This window comes from Megascapheus bottae, chromosome 10, assembly GCF_031878675.1.
Source record: "Megascapheus bottae isolate mThoBot1 chromosome 10, mThoBot2.hap1, whole genome shotgun sequence".
Taxonomy (NCBI): Eukaryota; Metazoa; Chordata; class Mammalia; order Rodentia; family Geomyidae; genus Megascapheus; species Megascapheus bottae.
Window position 1 is genome coordinate 53,923,967 of NC_143518.1, and position 22,523 is coordinate 53,946,489.

A 22,523-nucleotide genomic window follows, 5' to 3' on the forward strand; every position below is an offset into this window, starting at 1 on the left:
GCCGGGTCCCCGACAGTTAACGGAGCGCCCTGGGCGTGGCCGGGCTCGGAGTCACGGCGGGGCGGGGCGGGGCGGGGCGGGGCGGGGCGGCCGACCCGGGCTTGAGCGAGGCCCCCCAGGAGACCCGGCTTTCGGGGACCGACTCGGGGACCTCGGGTCCCCCCCTCACCCGCGCCGAGGTCGGTCTGTGGACGTTTGAGAGGGGAGTGGCCCCGGGGACCCCCACCCCACCCCGCAGGAGTCGGGGTTCCCGCTGCGGCCGGGGGAGGACCCCGCTAGGCTGGGGTGAAGAATCCTCCTCGGGATGGGTCGCCTTCCAGGAGGTAATGACCCAAGAGAACAGGTCTGGGCTCGCACCTGAGTTGGTGGCCCGGTCTGGGCTGTATGGCCAGGTCTTGTGGAGCCCAGAGCTGGTGACTCACACCGGCCTGCAGCTGTCATCCTAGCCACTCAGGAGGCTGGGGTCTGAGGATCCTGGATCCAAAACCAGCCGGGGCAAAAAACTGGGAGGGAATGTGTGGAATGTGTGGCTCTCCTGGTAAAGTTTTAGCCTTGTGGGGGGGAAAAAAAAGAAAAAGCCAAGGAAGAATTTGATGCCTCAAGTTCAGGCCACAATACTACTAACAAAACCACAGGGGCTCTGGGTGTTATCAGGCAGGGAGAGATCATGGTTGATAGCGCATTTGTGTGGGAATGGCTTTCTTTGCAACCTGGACACTTTTTCCATTCCACTTTGAGATTATTCTAGGTTTGGGGGTGAGGGTTGAGACCTGGGAAGACTGGCAAAAAGCGGTACTCCAGAAAGCTAAAGGAACTCCCAGAGGAAGGTTATTCCCTGACCTGAAAAATAGCCCATAATCATCCAGGCTGATCACTCGATAGAATCACACAACTGACCTTAAAAGAAAAAGAGGCCCAAGCTGCACCCCAGACAAGTTAGATCAAAATGTCACTGTGCATCCAGGTTTGAGAAACCACAGAGTGACAATGGGATTCCAGTGAGTCCTTTAGCCGTCCCCTCCAGTTTGTCCCTGTCAAAAGCAGCACACGACATGGCAAGTCCACGGGGAAGAGCCCAAGGAGTGTGCTTCCCATGGATAATTTGTCTACATCTGGTCAACAAAGCCCTGATTCCCTTAGGTGTCCTTACTTCTGGCTGTGAAAGCCTGCACTTGGAATCAAGTCTGGGTCTCTGAGCTCGCTGAGAGGAGCTCCTTACATCCTATACCCAGAGCCTTTTCCTGAATGATTTCTCACAGCTCTTGAATTGGTTAGGAGGAGCTTCAGAAGAGGAAAACCAAGTTTTGCTCTCGACTGATGCTTAGTAAATCCAACCCAGTGTTGCTCAATGCAGGAATCTGTTCTATAGATATTCCAGGAACTGGACTCCTACAAGCACTCAGTAAACATATCTGTATTTGAACATTCTAGAGCTTAGACGTCCAGGAAGGTGGTGGGGGATGGAACAATCTGTAGTCCTCATAATTACTGTTAAAATACCTTACGAGTACTCCCATATTTGATAGAAAACAAATACGGCAAAGCCCAGTCTTGTTTTAGAAGTGGTCTTCATTTATCATCTCAGGGCTGTCTGTGACTCTTAAGCTTCAAGGCCTTCTCCTCTGTCATGCCATCATGGACAGGTGGCCTTTGTACCTGGGCAGTGCTAGGATTGACATGAAAGGCAAGATAATATCATGAAAGAGCTGAAGATCAAAACCAGAGCTAACACTGACACCTGATGGATCTCTCTGTGTTAAGTGAAAAACAGAGGCTTCTTTTTTTTTCAATCCACATAGAAAAATTAGCTTAGAAAAATATTTTTGAAAATCATGCTTTTATTCATGGCTACTCAGGAAGTGGAGATATGAGGGTCAAGGTTCAAAGTAAGCCCAGGAAGAAAAATTATTCTCTATTAACCACCAAAAGCCAGAAATGGAGATGTGGCCTCAAGTTAGAGTGCAAGGTCCTGAGTTCAAAGCCCAATACTAACATGCATATACACACATACACACACACACACACACACACACACACACACTCATAATCCTCTTACCCGGCTTCTCTAAACCAAATGCACTGTGAGTATAAACCTTCTAAAATGCTATTTTCTTGGTAATAAGTTTTTTAAAGTAACTCAGTATTTCCTTCCCACATTGATTCAAAGGATCTGGGGCCTAAAATATCTCTAGATTTCCCCATTTCCAAAATGGTAATATGAACTTAGATCAAAACATATAAAGGGGCTCATGCTTATAATCTTAGATACTCATGAAGCTGATATCTGAGGATAGCAGTTCAAATATAGCCTGGGCAGGAAATCCTGCAAGACTCTTATCTCAATTACCAAAAAGCCAGAAGTAAAGATGAGGCTCTATACTGCTAGCTTGAATGTAAAAGCTAAGGGCTAGCACCCAGGTGATGAGATCAAACTTCAGTACCAGCACCAAAAATAAAAAAAAATACATACCAAGTCTAAGGTTCTGGCAGAGCAAGACAGCATAACTCTCATTCTTGCTCCAGTCACTAAATCAGTATTTAACCAACTGAAGAGTAGTACTCAAAAAGGTGTCAATATTTGCACTCAACACCCCAAAATCTACTAGGGATTTTTTATGTGATAAATACTATGAAAAATATGACAGCAGAATGATTCAAAGTTCAGAAAAGAGAGAAAGGATTTGGGAGCCCAGAGACTCATGCCTGTAATCCTAACTACTCTAGAAATGAGGGTTTCAGACTTTGTAGAAAAGTCTGCTAGACTCTATCTTCAAAATAATTAAGGCACGGCTCAAGTGACAGAACAGCAGCCTAGCAAACAAGCTATATGAGTCTGAGGCCCTGAGTTCTTACTCTGGTATGAGAGAGGGGCAGAGGAAGAAAGGGAGGGGGGAGAGGGAGGGAGGGAAAGGAGAGAGAAAAAGTGGGGGGAGCCGATGTATATGAGTGCAGGAGGAATGCCAATAACAGATGAGTGTTAATACTTAGAACAAAGCATAATGAGAAGGAAAGCATCAGGTGACTCCAGGAAATCAGGGAGGGAGAGGGGCCCTGGGTTGGAGCCAGAAAGAGGCAGGCTGCAAAGAGACCTGGAAAAAACCTCTGCATGGTATGCCTGAAGAAGTCTTAGAGAGTACTTGGAGATTTTTAGCAGGTGAGTGTAGGTCAGTTGGGAGGCTGTGTCAAAGTTACTGGCATGGAATAGAAGCCAACACCCAGTTTAGCTAACTACAGAATAGTTAAGTGCTTGAAATTTAAGAACAGAAATTCTTCAGTTTTCCCCAACCAAACCCTCCAAACACAATGAGTAGAACAAACCTTGGCATTTCCATTCCTGCTCTGACCAAGGAAATTTCAGGGGAGGAGTGCACAGAATTTGGTGCCTGATTAGATAAGACACAAGAAAAACAAACTTAAAGATGACTCAGAAGTTTGAGAGTCTGTGAAACCAAGGGGCTCTGTTGGAAAGAGCCTAGGGTCCTAGGTCAGATGGTCAATTAGAAAGGAACTAATCCCTTGGACTTCGTTCTGGTGGTGTGTACAATGTATTGGCAGAGCTAACCAGTATGAGATTAAGGTGTGGACAGGATTATATGGGAGCCTGCTTGAAGAGGAAGTAACCAAGACAGAGGGCAAACAAAAGTTCAGGCTGTATGGGGAAGCCCTCCTTTAGCAGGGATAAACAGTAAAGGGAAAGAGGGAGGTTTAAAAAGAGAAGAGGATATAATACCGTTTCTGGAACACTGAGGACAGCACACTGAGGCCACCATTATCATCTTTCCTAGTGTTTAGGGAAGTTAAGAAACAGCCCCAAACCACATAGCTCAGGAGGGGGTGGAGCTGAGCCAGGTTCCAAAGGCCACCACTGGGCTACTCTGTGCTTTCCTAGGAACTGTCTCAGCTTTCCTGTACCCAGCACCTTCCTCTACTCTCCCAGTTCACTCCATGTGCCAATCATTTGCTCAGCTGCCAGGAGCCCTTTCTTCTTATTGGCATTCATAACAACCTGGAGTCCTGGTTTTCCATATAAAAGAGTTTTATTTTCTGGTTCCCTAACTGAGATTGTCAGTGTGATAGTTAGGTACAGGTTCAGCAGGACTTGGTAACAATGACTGAATTCCAGGTGACTTTTTTCTTGGTAGCATGGCCTCTTGCTCTCAGCTACCTTTCTTTCCCATGTGTGTAAGGAAAAGCCCACCTGCCAAATGGTGGTATGATATCTAATTAATTTCTTTGATACACCATGATTCTCTGAGTTTGCTCTGAGTTTTTTCCTGCAAAGTAGATGAATCTGGAGCAAGAAAATGTGTGCCTTTGTGCATAGCATAGGTTTGCACAGACACTGACCCCTTTGCTTCTTTGCTTTCCGGGTGGTCTCCTACTGCTGCTGCTACAGTTCCTCATGTAGAAAATAGTAGCAATTATCACTTCCAAGCCAGCCCTGGTATTTCCCAGAGACTCTTATCTCCAATTTACCAGCAGAAAACCGGAAATGGCACTGTGGTGCAAAGTGGTAGAGTAGCTAGCCTTGAGCTGAATAGCTCAGGGACAGCACCCAGGCCCACCCAGACAGAAAAGTCCATGAATCCATGAGTGGAAAAGCAAACGGACAATGCCTCTGCCTTGAGTTGAAGCTCCAGTATTGGGATTAAATAAGATAATAGAATTTTATATTTTGTGTGCAATATTTATATTTTGTGTAGCAATAACTTACGATGGTGCCGACATGAACAAACATGTACCAGGATTTGCCTGCTTTTTACATAATCTACAGAAAACGAATGAACATACACACAGTCTGAAAAGTCTATTAAAGAAATACAGCAGATGTTTAAAGGAGATGCCAACAATGCTGAGATCATCAGTTGTTCTCCATATTCTGTCCCCACCCAACAGTATTGTTCTGGCAAACATCAGATCATTTACTAAAGGATTCCAAATTATTTAAATGCTGGCCTTTCCCCTCTACTTCTAGTATAACCCCTTGTGTGGAGTATTTGCCTTGATTTATGGTCTTGTGAATTGAGAGGACTTACCATCTGAGCTCATTAAAATTACACAGAAAATGGACAGAAGAAAACCCTTACAAAGGTTCAACTATGGCGTGCTGTTCCCAGCTTGTGGCCTTAACGCTGCTTAACTATGGCAGTTATGCCATCCACACATCAACTGCTGTGACCACCACGGTCATCTCGCAAGGACTGCTCGACCAGATGCAGTCTTTTCTTTTGCCCATTCGTGTAGCATATGAGCTTTAGGCAGTGTGACCCTTGAGCTAGGAGTTGATCATGCCTCCTGTACCTCTGAAGGTTCCTGTGACCAGACTCTGGTTACTGGAGAGGTGGTGTTGGGAGGTGGAACCTGTAAGGGGTGCGAACACAAAAGATATTTTAGGACAGGGCCTGTAAAAAGACCCAGCCTTGACCTCTCCCAGCTCTCTCCTGTTTCTGGTTGGAGATTTAATCATTTATAACTGCGCTCGCAATATATAAAATATCCCAGATTGGATCTGATTCTCATAATTACATAGGACTTTGTTCTGATATTAGGATGGTCTCCTCCTCCTCCTCCTCCTCCTCATTATTCTCTTCCTCCTCCTCCTCCTCCTCCTCCTTCTCCTTCTCCTCTTTCTTGTTGGTCATAGGGCTTGAACTTTGGGCCAGGGCCTGTCCCTGAGGTCTTTAGCTCAAGGCTACCATCCTACTCCTAGAGCCACAGCCCCACATCTCATTTTCTAGTGGTTACTTGGAGATAAGAGTATCTCAGTCTTCAGTGCCTGGGCTGGCTTTGATCCTCAGATCTCAACCTCCTGAATAGCTAGGATTACAGGTGTGAGCCACCTCACCTAGCAGGGATGGTTTCTTCTTATTGTGTCATTTGCTTCCCAGGATCTTATTTGTATCTGTTGCTTGTTCATTTGAGCTTCTTCTTGTTTGAGGCTTCTATATTTGTGTAAGTATGGAGCAAACTCGACAGTATGTATCATTATCATCCAAAAACATTTTCTCTCATTTCACTAGAAAGACATCTAAAACCTTGCCTAGAGGGGAACTGAGAAATATAAACCTGGCTACTTTCTGATAGTGAAGGGAGGAAATTAAAAGTTATTCAATTATTCAATATTCAATTATTCAATATTCGCCCTTCCACTTCTTTGATTTTTTTCCCACTTAATGTCTCATGCATCCCATCCTTCCTGGTAGAAGAGATTAGTTGCCTATAAGCTCTGTAGATGGCCTTGGTTTTGTATGAGAAGCGTCCTTTGGAGAGGCATGGTAGAGCATGCTTGTAATCCCAGTTTCTTGGGAGGAGAGATGGGAAGATCTAGATCATACTTAATGAATACCTTGGACAAACATTATTGAGATTCTGTTTCAAAAATCAAGACAGACACAGCCACCAGAAGCTCATACCTATAATCCTAGCTACTCAGGAAGGCGAGATCTTAGGATCGCAGTTCAAAGTCAGTCCGGGCATGAAAGTCCATGAAACCCTTACCTCCAGAAAACCTAAAGTGGCACTGTGGCTCAAAGTGATAGAGCACTAATTAATTGAGAGAAAAAAAAAATCAAGACGGACATGGTGGTACATGCTTGTGATTCTAGCTACATGGGAGATGAAGTGGGTGTATCCCAGTCTGAGGCTGATTGGAGCCGAAGCATAAAACCCTATCTGAGCAGGAAGGCTCGGGGCCGGGAGTTTGGCCTACTGGTAGAGTGCCTGCCTAGCATGCACGAGGACCCGGGTTCAATTCCTCGGTACCACATACATAGAAAAAAGCCAGAAATGGTGCTGAGGCTCAAGTGGTAGAGCTCTAACCTTGAGAAAGTCCAAGGACAGTGCTCAGGCCCTGAGCTCAAGCCCATGAGTGGCAAAAAAAAAAAAAAAAAAAAAAAAAGCAGAAGGCTCTGAGTTAAAGCTCTAATACTAGCACACACACACACACACACACACACACACACACACACACACAGATAATGCTTGATAAGAAAAAGTAAATGGTCCAGAAAGTTTACTAATCGTCCCATGTACTCTTTGTATTGAGTGCTGATATAGTAACTTCTAGCTGAAGTCCTCTGTCTCACAAAGGAAGTTGTCACCACTTAAAAAATATGAGGAGGGCTGGGAATGTGGCTTAGCAGTAGAGTGCTTCTTCAGTGCTATATAAACACAAAAAGCCAGAAATAGTGCAGTGACTCAAATGGTAGAGTGCTAGCCTTGAGCAAAAGGAGCTCAGGAACAGTACCCAGACCCTGTGTTCAAGCCCCAGGACTTGTGGGGGGGGGCGGGGGGAGGGGAAGACAGGAGTTAAGTTCCTAAAAGGAATTCACAAAATATAGGATTTTTTTTTTTCTGGGATGATACCAGAAATTGTCTTTAGGAATTAAACCAGGTTCTTGGTAAGATGCCAGGGGATTTAGCTGGAAGGACCTACATGTCTCTGATGTGGCTCAAGTAGTAAAATATTTCCCTAGCAAATAAATGCAAGGTCTGGAGTTCAAAGTTCGCCCAAAGCAAAGCTCACTTCTGCCTCGAACCACCACCCTATCCTTACTTCTCTGTGAATGGTTCAAAAGATTTGTGTCTGCAGCTGGGTGTGGTCTCTCACGCTTGTAATCCTACCTACTCAGGATCTCAGGCTGAGATCTGAGGATCAAGGTTCAAAGCCAGCCTGGCTCTTATCTCCAACTAACCTCTAAAAAATGGGAAGTGGTGTTGTGGCTCAAGGGTAGGGTGGTAGCCTTGAGCTGAAGAGCTCAGGGACAACGCCCAGGCCGAGTTCAAGCCCCATGACCCACCAAAAAAAAAAAAAAAAAGATTTGTGCCTGTTTACTGGGTTTGATTTTACTGTTCCTTCTTGAACCTCTTCCATTCAGGCTTTTAAGCTGCAGCCCTCTGCCCATTAGTCCTGCTCTTAATGGTGTCACTAACCACCACTGCATTGCCAAAAGTTCATTTCTTGTGACTGGCAACAATGTCCCCATCCACAGCTGTCCTCTCCTTACAACACTTTATTCTCTTACATACCACATTTCCCTGGCTTTTCTCTTCTTTTTCTCAATTGCTTTTGCTGGTTCCTGTTCATTGCCCTAATTTCCCAATAGTGTGTTTCAGCACTCAGTCCTTTGACCTGGTCCCTTTTCTTAGTGGTACTTTATTTCATGATAGCATCTACATGTATGGTTCCAAATGCTGAGTTCCCCCAAGTATTAGTCAGATCTAGATCATGCTCTTGAGGAAAAAATATAGAAACTGCCCAACTGATGATTCCATTTGAAACCCCAATAGACATCTCAAACCTAGCAGGTACACAGTTTTTTTTAAAGGTCTCTTACTTTGCCCTTCCCCCAAGGCCATCAAAAATGGTCATCTCATCTTGGTATCCATTCAGTTTCAACTCATGGACGTCCCTGAACTAAGTCCCACTCAAGCGTGTAGCTCCCTTCTTCATCCCTCAAGGCCTTTACCCAAATATCTTCAGCAGTGTCTCTTTGCCATTGCATTTGGTAGAGTGCCCACTCCATCCTTCTCTCTCTCCAACAATGCTGCTTTCCTCAACTGCACATTCTGTTTTACTTGCTAATATCTTTTTTTTTTTTTGGTAGGTCATGGGGCTTGAACTCGCCTGGCCATTGTCTCTGAGCTCTTCACCCCAAGGCCACCACCCTTTCCGTGAGCCAAGCCCAAATTCCCATTTTCTAGGAGTTAATTGGAGATAAGTCTCAGATCCTTTAGTATCCAGGCTGGTTTTGAACCTTGATCCTCAGATCTCAGCCTCCTGAATAGCTAGGATTACAGGTGTGAGCCACTAAGCCTGGCTTAATTGCTAATATCTTATTACCTGTGATTCCACAATTGAATGTGAATGAAACTTTTGTCTCCTTTGTTCACTGCAAAGTCTCCAGATCCTAGAATACAGCCCGTCACACAGTAGTTGCTCAGTAAATATTGCTGAACAAATTAATTCTTGCAGAGAATTCTTATGGTCTGAAAATTTCATATACATTGTTTATGCCTATCAGAAAACTAAGCACCACTGGAGTCTTTATCTTCCCAGGCTTTCCATCTCCCGGGATGTGATCTTTGGAAGTGGCAGGTCATGCTCTATCGCACTCCATCATTTCCAGTAGTTTCCCACCATGTCAAGAGTATCTGATGCTCTATAGTTGTATTTGAGTCCTACCTGTGTTGGTAGGGAAATAACACTTTTCTTTTTTCTTACCACAAAAGTAATTTTCAGAGTAGTGGAAGAAACTTTTTAAAACTAGTTTGAAATGAACAAAAGGTGCATAGTATCCTTAATATGTGGCTATTAGATCCAAACAGTACAAGAGCGAGGACTCAATATTTGCATACCCAACACTATGGACATGGTACTGGAAATATAAACACAACTACATAGACATAGAAACCTATGACTCTATAGATATAATGTTTATTTCATAAATTAATATGTATCTATGATATAAAACCCTTAGCCTAATTTTGATTATTTTCTAAAAACTAAATGCCAGTGATTGTATATAGAGATTCCCTTCTTGAACACTTGTTTGTTAAACACGTCATTTGAAATATGTTGTAAAAATCAATGTTAATAAATTCTTTAATTAAAACTAATTTGAGTCTTGTATCCTGGTTAGTCTCCAGCCTTAAACCTGTGCTTTGTGCCTTCCTTCTAAATAATTGTCTTCTTTTCTGGCTTTGGAAAGCATCTAGGTGCTAATGTCCAAGGTATGCTTTCAGCTGAACTCTGGTAAGTCTCAGACTCATAGAACCACCTAGTTAGGGGAGACCACCACCAGGAGTTCTCAGCTCCATTCAAATCCATTGTGAAAAAATAACACTCACATCTCCCTCCTAAACTCCTCTCTATCTCACAACCCCAATTCCATGTTCACCAGTGTGTATTAGAATTAATGGCAGCACAAGACATAGAATTTGGGTTAGACTACTGGAGTTAATCTACAGTTACCTTTCCTTCATTTGTAACATAGTGTCAATCCACTAAGCCCTACCTATTGTACCATCTAAACATTTCTTTTTTTTATTGTAGTTAATAGAAGGGTTACATTATATTCGCCAGATAGAAGGTGCATTACTTCACAAATATTGATATTCCTTCTCATGTTTTTGACCTCATTTCCCTCTCCCCCGCCTCCTCCCCTCATCTTGTTTTTCCCCCTTCCCTATCCTATTTCAAATAAACAAACATATATGCAGTATACCAGATAACAAGGTAAGCTGCTGTGTAACAATATGAGATAACCAAGGGACAACAAAAGAGATGAGAAATAACATAGTGCATTAAGAACAACAATCACACATTATATGGCTCTTGTTTCTATATCCTGGAGGTCCTTTCATTTAGTCTCATCCTATATAGCCTTATGTATCTAGGTTTTGCCCTATTATAAACCTCTACTAGGAGAGTCCAAGGTTAATATTAATTGTGACAAATGAGGGAAACCATTGAGCCTATGTTCCTTTGAGTTTGGCTTACTTCACTTAATATGATTTTTTCTAAGTCATTCCATTTCCTTACAAATGTTGCAATCTTGTTCTTTCAGATAGCAGCATAGAATTCCATTGTGTATAAATACCATGTCTTTTTGATCCCCTCATCAACTGAGGGGCTTCTGGGTTGGTTCCATATCTTTGCTATGATAAATAGCAATGAACATAATTGTGCTATTGGCTTTAGTATGTCCTTGTGTCTAGACGATTGGATAAATGCCAAGTAGTGGAAATGCTGGGTCATAGGGGAGCTCTATGTTTAGTCTTTTGAGGAACTGCCATACTGCTTTCCATAGTGCAACACTGAACGAGTTTGCACTCCCACCAACAGTGTAGTAGTGATCCCTCCTGGCCACCTCTCCTCCAGCATCTGTTGTTGTTAGATTTCTTGATCATGGCCATTCTAACTGGAGTGAGGTGGAATCTTAGAGTTGTTTTGCTTTGCATTTCTTTTATGGCCAGAGATGTTGAGCATTTCTTCATGTGTCTATAGGCAATTCTTATTTCTTCTTCAGAGAAGACTCTCTTTCAAGTCCTATCTAAACATTTCTTATTTACTCTCTCCCTTTTATACTTTTAATTCCAATCCCTTCTTTTTTAATGTGGGTTGTGGGGCTTGAACTCTGGACCTGGGTGCTGTCCTTGAGCTCTTCAGCTCAAGGCTATTCTATTGCTCAAGCCACAGTGCCAATTCTGGTTTTCTGGTGGTTAATTGGAAATAAGAGTCTCATGGACTGTCACAGGCTGGCTTTGAACCATGATCCTCAGATCTCAGCCTTGTGTGCAGCTAGGATTACGGACATTAGCTACCAGTGCCCAACTTTTCTTTGTCTTTTGTGATCTCTTAATTGATCATCTGGCCTAGAATTCCACTCCCCTCATCCAGTTTAATTCCCAAAGCATGTTGATCACTTCATGACTTGGTAAAAAATGTATTTTCCTGTTTTTATTTTTTAAATATTTGTACAAAAGAGGCTTGTTTCAATGCTGTCAGTCATGTTATAAGGATAATACGTCTTGATCGACGTAATTCTTTCCATCATTTCTCCCAGCCCGACCCTCAAATTACTTAAATGTATTTTAAGTTCTACATGGCCTTAACTTTCTATACCTTAGAGACAAAGGTCTTCTGGCACCTAAGGCTCTGCAGGATCTCTTTCCTGTCTGTCTCCCTGCATGTGTAACCTGCCTCTTCCACTCACGCTCTGTTTTGCTCTGCTTCCTCTTCCTTGTGTGTTCATGTCACCTCAGCTGCTTTGCTTATTACCTAGGACACTTTTCCTGTAACTCCTCTTGTAACTGCCCAACTGCTCCTATTTCAGGATGTAGGCTGTCAACTCTGTGACCACAGTTCTGTATCATATTCTATTACAGCATTTAATAATATTCTATTACAGCATTTAACAACACTTTACTTTGTAGTTATTGACTTTTGTTACTGGACCATGGCCTCTGATGGACAAAGATTAGAGATTAATCACCTTTATATCTCTAGCAACTAATACAGCATATGACGTATAAGACAGACTCTATAAACATAAGAAGGAATGAGTAGAAAGCTGCCAAGGACAGAGATTTAGTTCAATTTTATTCCCTTTTGGTATCACTGTCTACCTCATGGATTAGTGTAAGTCCTTCATCTCAGGAACTTATAGTAATAAAATAATAACAGATCTCACCAAATGGGCAAGGGAACCAAAGAGAGACCTATCAGAAGAAGAGATTTAAATGGCAGAAAAGCATATGAGAAAATGTTCATCATCCATGGTCATAAAGGAAATGCAAATAAAAACAACCCTAAGATACCACCTTACCCCAACAAGAATGGCCAAGATTTTGAACTCAGACAATGACAGTTGCTGGCAGGGTTGTGGAGAAAAAGGAACCCTACTACACTGCTGGTGGGAATGTAGACTAGTTCAGCCACTCTGGAAAGCAGTGCAGAGGTTCCTTAAAGAACTGAAAATAGACCTTCCCTATGATGCCGCCATACCACTTCTGGGCATCTATTCTGAACATCATGACCCAGGATATTATAAGGACACCTGCTTAGCTATGTTCATCTCTGCACTATTCACAATAGCCAGGCGATGGAAACAATCCAGATGCCCTACTGCAGATGAATGGATACAGAAAATGTGGTACATATACACAATGGAATTCTACATAGCCAACAGACAAGATAAAATAATGGCATTCGCAGGGAAGTGGATGAATCTAGAGCGAATCATGTTGAGTGAGACAAGTCAAGACCTAAAGATCAAAAGGCGGATGGTATCCTTAATATGTGGCTATTAAATCCAAAGAGTACAAGAGCGAGGACTCAATAACTGCATACCCAAAGCTATGGACATGGTAATGGAAATATAAACATAACTATATAGACATAAAATAATAACAGATCACAGTTTGAAGTGCATGATTCAATGTCTCATCTTTCCTAGAAACTATGAGTCACAGGATCTGGGTGTGTTATGTATGTTGTGTCATATGATTAAATGTATTACAGGGCTGTACAAGAAAGTTACTACAGGAACTGGGCATAATAATGGAGAGTCTACAGTGATCTAAGCTCGAGAGACAGAAAATATGACTGAAAAAATATATAGGCAAGAGAACACACCATCTGCTATTTATAAGGCACTAGCTTTTTTATTCAAAAAAGTCTGAAAAGGGAATTAAAAACACCAATGCAGCCTCACCATTTCCATGTTGTTTCTATATATTTTACTAATGAAAATCTCTGCACTCCACATTGTCAACTTCAGATTATTTCTCCTCCACCCTCTTATAAAATAAAATAAAATAAAAATCCTGCTGGGCACTAGTGATTCATGCTTATAATCCTACCTACCCAGGAGATCAAGATCTAAGGATTATAATTCAAAGCCAGCCAGGGCAAGAAAGTCCATAGCAAAACTCATCTCCAATAAACCACCAGAAAACTGGAAGTGGTGCTGTGGCTCAAAATGGTAGAGTACTAGCCTTGACCTGAAGAGCTCATAGACAGCACCCAGGCACTGAGTTCAAACCCATGACAAAAAAAAATCCCACTTATCTGGAAGCACTTCTCTTGAGCCATTCTATGCTATGCCATCTGCTTGCTATCGGCTTCTAACAACCTCTCCTTCCAACCATTCCAGAGTCATCAAAGACTTTGGCACCCAGGGCTTCCCTCTCCAACCCACTATCTACCCATTCCATAGTGACGTCATATCCATGTTTGACACTTTGAACACTTATTTCCTTGTCTTACTCATTTCTAGGGAAGCCCTCTCCTTCGGCCACTCATTTCCACAGGCACTTCCTGGAATTTGCCCTCTGCTGGAATTGTTCCAGCTCTGAACATTGTTTTCTCAGACACGGCTTTTCTCCAAACACGGCTTTTGAGAGGCTGGCTTCAGTCTGTCACTGTTTATCCTCATTGAGACTTTAAAGAGTTCCCTGTCATATATCTTCTATTCTTTCCTTGGTATCAGTCCTGGGCCTTGAACGCTATACCTTATGTTCTCACTTGGTTTTTTTCCTCAAGGATTCCTGCTTTTAACGTTTGAGCCACTCTTTCACTTCTGGCTTTTTTTTTTTTTTTTTGCCGGCTCCAGGTTTAAGCTCAGGGCCTGAACACTGTCCTTGGACTTTTCTCAAGACTACAGCTCTACCACTTGAGCCACAGCACCACTTCTGGCTTTTTTTTTTTTCTATGTATGTGTTTCTGAGAAATCAAATCCACATCTTCAAGCATGCTGGGCAAGCACTCTACCACTCTACCACTAGGCCAGACTCCCTGCCCCCAATTCTGCTTGTTAATTGGAGATAGGAATCTCGTGATTTGTCTGGCTGTTTGAGCTGGCTTTGGACCATGATCCTCAGATCTCAACCTTCTGAGTGGCAGGAATTACAGGAACAAGTTACAGGTACCTGACTTATGCCTACCTTTCTTATAGAGTGGTGTATTCCCTACATTTATCCCAAGGCTTAAGTAATAGCTAATTCATGTGTATGTTAATAACAGGCCTCAAAGTGATGTTGACATCCATTTAATTAACAACAATAATTTAGTTACACTTTCCCTGATTCCATAAAACACTCCCACTAGTAATCTACCAGAAACTGTGCAAAGTATAGAGCATTTTTACCAGAGAGGCTAGCTGAGCCCAGCTCTGTTCACACAGAGACAGGGAAGATCTTCTTTGAGCAAGAGGTTTATTTTTTCAAGATTCTGGACCTCTCAGCAACCACATTTTATGTTTACTTTTCTCTCGAAAAATGGTCTTGAAAGACCATTTTTTACCTCAGCGCTACAGATGGCCACATTTGTGCCCCATCTTTGTTACTCTAATAAATGGGGCATCATTGGTATGGGAGAATTAACTTCAGGGGGGAAAGCAGTTATTTTACCTATAATGGCAAACATAATGTATCCAACATTTTATAAAGTAGCTCAGATATATTTTCCATAGTTCACGTGGTAGGTTTTTATTACATATGTCCAAATTGCTTGAATAAAGGGGCTCAGAATCAAGTTAGCAAGATGCTGTAGTCATTTTAAAACCAGTGTCTGCTCAGCCTTGGCAGGAATACAGTGGCCTCTGTGGAAGTCCCTGTAACCAGGCAAACATGACATTGCTATGGCATTGTCACTTGGAACAAAGGTCCCCAGGTCTTTGGGGAACTGAAGCCACTTTGGACTTCAGCTCAGCGTAGAGTATAATGAAGTCAAGCATAAAGCATATACCCATGCACTCTCGAAAGGAAGATCTTCCACCTTGTATTATTCTAAGTGCGCGGTTTGCTCTTTTGTTAGGGTGCTTATTTTGTCTTTGAACAGAAAAGTGAAACTCAAGTCTAAGTATTTATTTTGGAAAGCAACACACATTTTAGCAGAGTAAGCAGCCAAATAGAAAATAAGTAAGTGTAAGAGGTGGAGAGCTGTGTGTTTCTTGTGGTGTGAGGAAAAGCTGAAGTAGAAAGAAGCTTGGAAGAGAACGGGGCAAACGGGAGTAAGCAGGACCTCGAGCAGAAACCACAGAAGGGAAGAGCTTTCAGATGTGAAGGTGGGGCTGGCTATGCAGACATGATCCTAGCTGAACAGTGCTGTCAAAGCAGATTTCATGGGGTCTTACACTCAGAACGTGTCAACTAACAGAAGGGTGTTTCTTTTTACACACTTGGATCTCTCATTTTTCCTTCCAAGCAAGATTCTTCAGCTTCCAAGCAATTAAGGCCTAATGCCATGCTCTTGGGCTGAGAATCAAGAAATTTGAGTTGTAGAATTAAACCACCCAGCTTGCTTTAGGAGAGCCAAAGAAGAACAATAGAAGGATAACCCTGAAAGAAACCTCAGAATGTTTTTAATCCCATCCCTCTATTCTGTTGCAGCTGAAATCTATCTATACTTTGGGTTTTCTCCCTCTGTTCAGTGTGCCAATTGATCACTTTTTCTGCATCTAGTTCAAAGGCAGGAAGGCTCAATTGAAAGAGGAGACCCCCCCATCACCTTTTTCTTCCCTGGATCCAATGCTGTTTATTGTTACATCTGCTTTATTTTTATTAAGATTTTAACACTGATTTTTGCATTATATTTCAAATGTCATATTTAACAAACAAATATTCAAGAAGATAATCTCTATATGCAATCATTGGCACACAGATTTTAGAACATAACTAAGATTAAGCTGAGGGTTTGTATGTCATAGATGCATATTAATCTATATGATAAAACATTATCTCTATAGAGTATATATCCCATCATAGATTTTATGTCTATGTAGTTATGTTTATAACTCCAAGACCATATCCATAACCTTGGGTACCTAAATATTGAGTCATCGCTCTTATTCTGTTTGGATCTAATATCCACATATTAAGAATATCATGCACCTTTTGTTCCTTTGGTCTTGACTTATCTCACTAAAAGTGCTTCCCTCTAGTTTCATCCACTTCCCAGCAAATGCCATTATTTTATCTTGTCTGTTTGGCTAAGTAGAATTCCATTGTGTGTGTGTGTGTGTGTGTGTGTGTGTGTGTGTGTGTGTGTATCACATTTTTTGTATCCATTCATCTGTAGTGGGGCCTCTGGGTTGTTTCCATCACTTGGCTATTGTGAATAGTGCAGAGATGAACGTAGCTAAGCAGGCGTCCATTTCATATCCTGGGTATGATACTCAGGGTAGATGCCCAGGAGTGGTATAGTGGGATTGTAAGGAAGGTCTATTTTCAGTTTTTTAAGAAACCTCCAAACCTTCCAGAGTGGCTGTACTAGTTTACATTTCCACCAGCACATCCACCTTATTTTTAAAAATTGCTTAGTGTATTCCCCTATATTTCCCTCCTTTCATTTTGCCTTTGAATATGATGGTGAAGACTGACATTAGGTAGCAAATAAAGAGCCTCAAACCGATGACTGAGCAGACAATCACAACTAAAGTGCTATGAATACTGTATACAAGCATTTAGGCTGTCATATTAACAGTAACATCCTTAGATGTGGATAGCATTGACCAATGAGAGAATCCCAGGGTCAGAAGCTGAGCAACTGCCCTCAGACCCATTATTAGGAATCAATGAGATGGAGACAGCACACAAACTTCAAAGTTCCTCTTTTTCCTGTAACCATCACCTTAACCAAGTTAAGGTGATTTAGAAATATTAGATGGGTTTATAAAATACCCATTGTATTTCTGCAAGTGATCTAGTAGATGAGACTAGGAAAAGATTCAAAAGTGGCAACAGAGGAAAGAATCTGGCCAGGAATTTGGCCTAATGGTCGAATGCTTGCCTATCATGCACGAAGACCTGGGTTCAATTCCTCGGTACTACATACACAGAAAAAAGCTGGAAATGATGCTATGGCTCAAGTGGTAGAGTCTTGTGAAAGCCCAAGGACAGTGTTCAGGTCCTGAGTTCAAGCCCCAGGACTGGCAAAATAAAAGAGCCTGAGGTATTATTGAAACCCACTGCAAGCAAACTGGAAACCTACCCTAAGGTCTCAGTCTCTGAGGACTTAGTGCTGGAATTTCAATATATCTTGTCTTTTATCACTTTCCTCAACCTGGCTATGGACCTTAAATGTGTTTCTTGCCTCTTCACATTCAAAATGAAATTGAATCTTAAAAAGTTACAGCCTCTCCTTTAAATGTAACTGCTGAATGTCTGCCAATTTCTGTTCTGCAGATACTTAGTGCCCTTTCTATCGCTGTCTCTCTCTCTTCACTGCAATGGGCTCAAAGAAGTGACAGGCTCTCAAGGCTTGCTTCCATAATGAGTGGAAAGCTACAAGCCATGCCCTTGGGAAGCATTTGAACCCCTGTTCTCAACAACTTCTGCCTACCGAGGCACTGGCCACTAAGGATACCTGGCATTAAAAGCAGTTGCAGGTTTACATGGCAAATCCTTTAGGAAAAGACTGTGTTCAGATTTGTCTTGTAGTTTTCTATAATTTTTAAGTTCTATTTAAGTGGCTTCTTTTAAAATGGCTGTTAGAAAAGCCAGGAGGCCTCCTGAAGGAATATGCTAAGGAACACATATTCTGAGTAGGTGAAATATGAACCCACTTGTGCTTTTAATCCACTCAGTGCTTATTGACTGCTGACTTTGGGCGGTGAAGTTCACATTTATTCCGATGCAGATTCCAGAACAGACTGCAGAGTCCTATGACATCCTTGGCCTACCTACATCTGGATTTGTCCAAAATGCTCTTTCAATTTTCTTTGGTTTTCATAATACATATATAGATTGCTTTTGACTGTTTCTTGGCAGAAAAGCAGTCCAAGTTTGGTCATAGGGAGGCACAAAAACGCATGACTTATACCGGAGTATGTTTCTCATACTAGTATAAACTCACAGAGGACTCATTCCCATTTGTTACATTGATTGTATTTTTCCTGTGAGAGCTATTATTTATTCTTTTACACAACCCCTGTTTTTTAAAAGTCAGCACATATGAAAATTGGATCCATTTCTATGTATTTCTGACACTTTTCACTTTGGTACCCAGTGCTCATATGTGCAGCCACAAAAAAGCTTGATACTTTAGCCTAGTGAAACCGTATGATTCTTTGTTGTCATTGTTTTGTTTTCCTTTTATCTTTATGTTTTGGCCAGTCCTGGGGCTTGAACTTAGGGCCTGGGCACTGTGCTTGAACTTTCTCAAGGCTAGTGCTCTAGCCATAGCACCCCTTCTAGGAGCGTTTTCTGTGTGAAGGAATCGAACCCAGGGATTTGTGCGTGCTAGGCAAGCACTCTACCACTAGGCCATGCTTCCAGGCCCTTGTTCGTTTGCTTATCTGTCTTTGGGAGGTAAAAGGGGAGCACAGAAATGAAGGAACAAAGGGTAAACAAATGAATCAGTGACACTCACTAGACGCCATGTTGAAAATGAACTACGCAACTTGTGTGTGAGGATGTGAGGGAAAAAACTGGTGGAGAGTGAAGGGAGGGATGACGTTGTCCATAAATATCCTCATTTCCTGACTTATGTAACTATAACCCTTTTGGGCATCACCTTTATGATAACATATATGTTTCCATTTGCTTACCAAAAGAATTACACCAACTTGCAACTCTTAAGATCAATTTTGCCCCACCCTCATGAATATTCAAGAATTGCACCCGCATTCCTGATCTGGAAGACACTCTCACGTTCCCAGGACTCTGACAACAGGTTTGTTGTAGAAGGATTTACCTTATCTTCTTTCATGTTAGTTTTTGCAATAGGTGAAGTGCCTCCACAAAAATATTTCCTAATAACCTATCATGTCCTGAATAGGTATACACATGAAGAACTGGGCCCGGTGTTATGGGAAAATACAATACTGTTTTTTGCAATACCTACTCCCCAGTAGGAAATAAGTGCATCTGTCTTGTGGTATTCCTTTCTTGTTCTTTCAGATTGGTGGTATCATTCATACAACCTAGGAAGTAATGACACAGAGGGGATACAGAGTGCCTCATATAGAAGAATAGAAGGAAACATTTGAGAAGATGGGGATTTCAAATATTAACTGCTTTGAGCTTTTCCCTCAGAGTGCTAAAGCATGCATAGGATCCATTTATAGAAAGTTCTGGTAGCAGCAAGGCTTCCCTTATGGATTTCCTTAAAGTAGGTATAATGTGTAATGAAGAAGTCCTGTGGTTGTGTTCATATCATTCCATTCATAAATACTTTCCATGGTGTTTTAGAATGGACAGGCATCACCGTGCTGCTTTGTAAATAATCTTGAACTCTTGATAACCTTGTATTATATACTTTATGGTCGGTCCTTCCTTTGTTAAACTTATCAGAAATGAAAAAGAAGTTTTATGGCAGTTTGGGGGATTGAACTCAGGCCTCGGACGTGAGCACTTGCTAGGAAAGAACTCTGTTACTTGACCCAAGCCCCCAGTCCTTTTGATTTTAGTCTGTCAGATGGGATTTTGAGCTAACTTTCCCCAGGCCCAGGGCTGATGTGGAATCATGATCCTTCTATCTCTGCTTCCTGAGTAGCTGGGTTTACTGGTGCTCACCACTCTGCTAGGTCCTTGAAATTGATTGCGAAAGGCCCAGGCTTCAACCTACTAGGAATCCAGCTATGTGTATGTACATGGGACATACATGGGGCATCCACTTCTGGTGACCTAGAGAGCCAATATATGAACTGTCCATTTTTTTTGTTGCTGTTATGTGTATGTGTACCAGTACTGGGGATTGAATTCAGGGCCTGGAGTTCTAGCTTAGCTTTTTCATTCAAGGCTAGCAAATTGGAGATTGGACTCTCTTGGGTTTGTCTGCTCTAGGTGGCTCTGAACCACAGTCTTCAGATCTCAGCCTCCTGAGTAGCTAGAATTACAGGTAAGAGCCTAGTACCTGGCTTTAAATATATCTTACATTACTGATTTTCAACTGTAAGTATTAAAGTTCTTAAGTCATACAAGTTCGGTTTCAATTTCTCAATGATTCATATAGCTGGTGGCTTTTACATAGGATGGAGCAAATAAGAACATTCCAGCATTATAGACCATTCCATTGGGCAATGCTGATATGTGAGTTAGTAACTCTTAAGTAGTTATAAAAGCTCATGAAACTTGCCTGTGTAGTTGGCCAGAATTTAGAAATTTGATAATTGGAGCTGTAATAGGGCTGAGGAAAGGGAGAATCGTTTTGTTTTCTTGGATATGACTAGCAAGATTCTTTGAACATCAACTATTTGCAGAGTATTTTCTATACAAAGAGCTCTAGAGTAAAGACAAGGGACAACAAGATGTCTAAATCTCAGAGGGTTTTTAGTTATAGATAGAATGATCCTATGTCCAAATTTACCTGTGTGGTCCCAGGATGCACCTGTTTTCTCTGCATAATTATGAATGGTTCTCTCTTCCATTTGAATAGTGTCCCAGTTTGGTTGGTAAATTATATAGTCATCCTATATATAGTTTTGTTTTTTCCTTCCCAGTTTAAATTCTGTAGATGGGAAAAATAAGTTTTCTAAGTGCTAGTTTCCTAAAATGCTAGCTTCCTTGAAACCATGTGCCCACAGACTGCAAAACCATTCCCCCATGGACTGGCAGCCAACTTCACTGTGGTGCAGATCCAGGCATCACTCCTGGATTTCTATCTTTTTCCAAATATGAACAGTTAAAGACACTGCTCAACTAGAACATAGAAATATACAAATTATATAGGAAGATGTAAAAGAACTTTCTGTATCAACGTATCTCCACTAGGAAAGAGAGGCTTCACATTGAAAAAAAAAAAACCGCTGAAACTGAAATCTTAAGTGGTAACTTGTCTGTTTAGTGGTCTTAGAGAGACAGAATACATGAGCCGACTTGCTAATTTAGCCATGTTATATGAACTTGGGCTTTGCTTTTTTAAATGAAGTTGCTTGTCTAGATAGATTTCAGTTTCCTATAAGAAAAAGTAATGATGTAAATTTAAAACATTCTTCATACCAGGGTGCTGGTGGTTCATGCCTGTAATCCTATTTACTCAGGAGGCTGAGATCTGAGGATCATGGTTCAGAGCCAGCCTAGACAGGAAAGTCCATGAGACTCTATCTCCAGTTGACCACCAGAAAACTGGAAATGGTATGTGGCTCAAAGTGGTAGCCTTGAGCAAAACTTTTGAGGGATAGTGCCCAGATCCTGAGTTCAAGCCCCATGACTGGTCAAAAAAATCTAGAGGAAAATGACATCATATTGAGGGGATAAGAAAATATGTCTTCAAAAGATAGAACGGTTGAGATAGATCTTAAAGTTGGAACTTCTAGTAAGCAGAAATCAATGATTGCAAAGAACACTCATGGTAAATAACTCTTGTTTTAAGGATGAAGCTAAGAAGGAGACATATAGAACATTATCACAGCCTTTTAAAGGCCAGCAATCTACTTAGAAAATATGCGTTGTACTAGAAGCTACCAAGTAGAGCTAAATGCACTCTGGAGTAGCCAGTATTGTGGGACTTGGAGGAGGGAGTTCTAGGAAAACTGGGATCCATTTTGACTGAGTGTCTTTTCCATTTGGCCAGTTGGGTGGAGAACATGAGAGGAGAGCTTGCAGCTGTGGGTTTTAATGAACTTCTTGGAACTTGCCTTTGTTTCCTTTGGTTGCTTAGCAACACTCACTCTGGCTCATGAGATGGTCACCGCTGGGAACCATGTTTTTTAAGGCTCAACTTTTAATCCTCCCTTTACAAACCAACTTCACTGCTAAAACTTTCTTCCAAACCTTTGCCCATGAGGGCTATGACCTTGGCCATGGTAAGAGCCTATCAGCCACCTCTCGCCTTATTATTATGCTTGTTTTTACTAGCATAGTCTAATGACTGGGCTTTAACTCCCAGGGACATTTTGAGCTGGTTTCTTCCACAGGGCGGAGCTATGGGTGGTTAAATTGTACTTCAAGTGAGATCTATTTATTTCCCCTTTCCCTCTTGGACTTTCACTTTGGGAATTATAGGTTGCAGGGCGTGCAGGTCCCGTGGTGCTTATACCAAATGGCGTGCTTACCCCAGCTGGCTGTCTCAGCCCTGG